The sequence below is a fragment of the Chiloscyllium punctatum genome, chromosome 17, assembly GCF_047496795.1.
Source record: "Chiloscyllium punctatum isolate Juve2018m chromosome 17, sChiPun1.3, whole genome shotgun sequence".
NCBI lineage: Eukaryota > Metazoa > Chordata > Chondrichthyes > Orectolobiformes > Hemiscylliidae > Chiloscyllium > Chiloscyllium punctatum.
In genome coordinates this window covers 24,300,509-24,305,036 of record NC_092755.1, presented here as the reverse complement: position 1 = coordinate 24,305,036, position 4,528 = coordinate 24,300,509, and the positions used below count along the sequence as shown (strand labels likewise).

The 4,528-nt window shown below is 46.0% G+C and overlaps 1 pseudogene; it reads left to right on the top strand.

Annotated features, from left to right (window-relative positions):
* The first annotated feature begins 235 nt into the window (after positions 1-235).
* LOC140488221 (5S ribosomal RNA) lies at positions 236-354 on the top strand (annotated as a pseudogene).
* Positions 355-4,528: the final 4,174 nt, after the last annotated feature.

Below are 4,528 nucleotides of genomic sequence, written 5' to 3'. Positions count from 1 at the left end.
CTGCAGCCCTATGAAGCAGGGGAGGTCTTGCAGTTGGCCTGTGTGGGGATGTGGGAGACGACAGGAGCCTGGTGGGCAAGGGCTAGCTGGAGGGAGGGAGGGAAGCACGCATGGAGGAGGAAGATCAAAGTGAAAAGAGAGAGAAAAAAAAACAAAGGGGATAAAGAGAAAGAGCAGCAAAGAAAATGTGGCTGGCCAGCACGCCTTGAAGTCGGGAGAAAAGGCAGGGCGCAGCACCTACGGCCATACTAGTCTGAAAACGCCCGATCTCGTCTGATCTCGAAAACTAAATCGACTCAGGCCTGGTTCATACTTGGATGGGAGACCGCCTGGGTATGCTAGGTGCAGTCGGCTTTTTCCGCCAGCAGTGGCTGCTCAAGTCACCCCTCTGCACTTGTGTTGTGCCACGCACGCAATGGAGAGACAGGTTATTTTTGCTGCTGCTGTGCCTGGCATCAGTCTCCTGCAGGCAGGAGACAGGGAGGGGAGGAGAGCGGAGCGCTGCCAAAATCAGCAAGACAGACGGAAAGAAAGCGATTGGGGCTGCACGCTGTCTGCGGGTGGCAGTCAGGAAAGGAGGACAATAGACAATCGGTGCAGGAGTTGGCCATTCCGCCCTTGCAGCCTGCACCACCATTCAATATGATCATGGCTGATCATCCTTAATCAGTATCCTGTTCCTGCCTTATCTACATAACCCTTGATTCCACTATCCTTGAGAGCTCTATCCAACTCTTTCTTAAATGAATCCAGAGACTGGACCTCCAGTGCCCTCTGGGGCAGAGCATTCCACACACCCACCACTCTCTGGGTGAAGAGGTTTCTCCTCATCTCTGTCCTCAATGGTCTACCCCGTATTCTTAAGCGGTGTCCTCTGTTTCGGCACTCACGTTTCCTGCTGCCAGATGTCCAATCCTTTGATCATCTTATATGTCTCAACCAGATCCCCTCTCAGTCTTCTAAACTCAAGGGTACACAAGCCCAGTCGCTCCAGTCGTTCAGTGTGAGGTAATCCCGCCATTCCAGGAATTGACCTCGTGAACCTACGCCGCACTCCCTCAATAGCCAGAATGTCTCTCCTCAAATTTGGAGACCAGAACTGCACACAGTACTCCAGGTGTGGTCCCACCAGGGCCCTGTACACCTGCAGAAGAACCTCTTTGCTTCTATACTCAATCCCTCTTGTTATGAAGGCCAGCATGCTATTAGCCTTCTTCACTACCTGCTGTACCTGCATGCTTACCTTCATTGAGTGGTGTACAAGAAACCCCATATCTCTCTGTACTGTCCCTTTACCTAAATTGATTCCATTTAGCTAGTAATCTGCCTTCCTGTTCTTGCCACCAAAATGGATAAGCATCCATTTATCCACGTTAAAGTGCATCTGCCATGCATCTGACCAATCACATAACTTGTCCAGGTCACCCTGTAATCTCCTAACATCCTGATCACATTTCACCCTGCCACCCAGCTCAGTATCATCAGCAAATTAGCTAATGTTATTGCTAATACCATCTTCTATATTATGAACATATATTGTAAAAAGCTGCAGTCCCAGTTCTGGTGTCCCGGAGATGTTCCCTGAAGCACTCTGCGTGGAGGCGTCCAGTCTCAGCCATGTAGGTGAGGCCACATCGGGGGCCACAGATACAATGAATGACATTTGTCGATGCACAGGTGGAAATTTGAAGGACGTGGAAGGATCCTTTAGGGTCTTGGATGGAGGTGAAGGAAGACGTGTGGACGCAGGATTTGCAATTCCTGCGGTGGCAGGTGAGGGTGCCAGGACGGGAGGGTGGGTTGTTGGGGGTGTGCGTGGACCTGTCTAGGTTTTCACGGAGGGAACGGTATTTGTGGAAGCGGAAAGAGGTGGGGAGGGAAATATATCTCGAGTGGTGGGATCCGTTCGGAGGTGACGGATATGTCGATAGATAATGTGGTTAATGCGAAGGTTGGTAGGGTGAAAAGTGAGAAGAAGTAGTTTCTGTACTTGTTACGGTTGGAGGGGTGGGGTTTGAGGGCGGAGGTGCGCGAAGTGGATGAGATGCGTTGGAGGGCAGCTTCAACCACGTGGGAAGGGAAATTGCGATCTCTAAAGAAGGAGGCCACCTGGTGTCTTCTGTGGTGAAAACGGTGCACCTAGGAGAAGATACAGCAGAGATGGAGGACTTTGTAATATGGGATGGCACTTTTGCAGGAAGTAGGGTGGGAAGAGGTGTAATTCAGGTATCTGTGGGCGTCAGTGGTTTTGTAAAATATATCACTGTCAGGTCAGTCGTCATTGATGGAAATGGTGAGGTCCAGAAAGGGGAGGGAGGTGTCAGAGATGCTCCAAGTGATGAAGGTCTTTTGCCCGAAACGTCGATTTTCCTCCTCCTCCGATGCTGTGTGACCTGCTGTGTTTTCTCAGCACCACCCTGATGAAAACTCTGGTTTCCAGCTTCTACAGTCATCACCCTTGCCTACATTTAACTCGTCTCCAATCTGACAAATGCACATCGATGCCTAATGTCTATTTACTACCATTTATTCAATGTCTAATTCGTGTTGCCAAGCAATGATCAATCTCAGTTATTTGGAAGTTGCTGCCAACTTATCATTTAATTTCTGAATGTCGAAGTGCACAATGTGCTCAAAACAACTCTCATTCTCCGCCTGTATCTCCTTCGTAAATAACTCAATTATACTTGTCAATTTTGACAAGCCTTTGAAAAAGCCATGTAGGCTGTCTAATACTAAATTGAAATTCTCTCAGTTTATGTTTACGTTTATCTGTGTTATGGCCTCCATCAGTTTTCCCTCCATTGCTGTCCATCTGACAGGTTTTTAATTTTCGAGATTATTCTTTCTCACATTTGAATTGTAGTGTCACATTTGCAATCTTCCAGCTACTAAGACGAGTCCTGTCTTCAGAGAGGTGTGGAACATTTCTATCAATGGCTTCATATTTTGTGATTAAACTAACACAGCAATCTAGCATCCCGTGCAGTTCAGGAGACTGGAATGTGTTCTGGACCCAGCCAGACCCCTGGAAATATTTGAAGAAGTTAACCCAGACCCTGACTGGGATAGCTGTTTTAAGCAGGTGCAAACTGAACATTCCAGAAGACAATCAGCTGATCAGAACACTTAGTTTAAACAAAACAGATTTTTATTTTTCAGCATTACTGAATGAAACACAGAACAGAAAAAGAGAATACGGAATAACTTGTCCTACCCTAAAACCCAACGGACTACCCCAATTTAATGTTGCTGTTCCTGATACTTACAACAATCCCAAACTCTCCAATTGGCACAAGAGGCAAGATCAAGCAAGTTCTTACAGGACAGAATTCTGGGGAGAGTACCAGCCTGAGCCTGCTTCCGGCTCCAGGAGCTTTTCCAAACTACTGCTAAACTAAACAAAAAAACCCAGAAAAAACTGAGCTGGGAGAACTGACCAATCTCCTATCATTAGGCAAGTGTGGTTTTTTTACTTGAAAATCTTGTTCATGACGCAGTATCTGTTAGCTATAATCAATTTGGACCGAAAAACCTTCAACCAACTGACTTTCAGAGTTGGTGTCGTTTACGACTTCTCTGTAAAAAAGCCAAGGATGACATAGCCTTGCAGAAGGAGCAAGTTCGTCAAACACCGCCCGCCCCGTTAAACAAAAAAAAAATCAACAACAAAATATGGCTTCATTTTAAAACCCCTTTACAATTGTTAGTACTCTAACACACGAATATAAATTACACTGGCGATGAACGTGCAAACATGCACAAACACATCCCGTTTCAATCTGTAGTACTCCCGCTAACGAAAGTTTCCTTTTCTTATTCGTGTCTCAACACTACGTCAAAAATCACTTTTTCCCGTCCTGTCACATGCACAGTTTTCAAATTTAATGGCTATAATAACCTGCTCAATTTCAACACACTGAAATGTTGTCCTTAAATTTCTCCTTCACGTTCAATCATTTACGATCTCTGTATATAATTTTCTTTGAAAAGTCACATAGAGCATAGAACATAGAACAGTATACCAAAGAACAGGCCCTTCAGTCCACCATGTTGTGCCGACCAATGATCCTCATATAAGGTAAACCACATGTACGAACCCACAAACTTCTGTGACCATATGCATGTCCAGCAGTCACTTAAATATCCCCAATGACCTCGCTTTCACAACTGCTGCTGGCAACGCATTCTATGCTCTCACAACTTTCTGCGTAAAGAACCCGCATCTGACATCCCCTCTGAACGTTCTGCCAAACAGCTAAAAACTATAATCCACCGTGTAGCAATTTCTGCCATGTGAAAAAGTGTCTGGCTATCAACTCGATCTATCCCTCTCATTATCGTGTACACCTCAGTTAGGTCCCCTCTATTCCTTCCATTTTTCCAATGAAAAAAGTCCGAGCTCAATCAACCTCACTTCGGAAGATAACCCCTCCATTCCAGGCAGCATCCTGGTAAACCTCTTCTGAACCCTGTCCAAAGCATCCACATCTTTCCTATAATAGGGCGACCAGAACTGGACACAGTA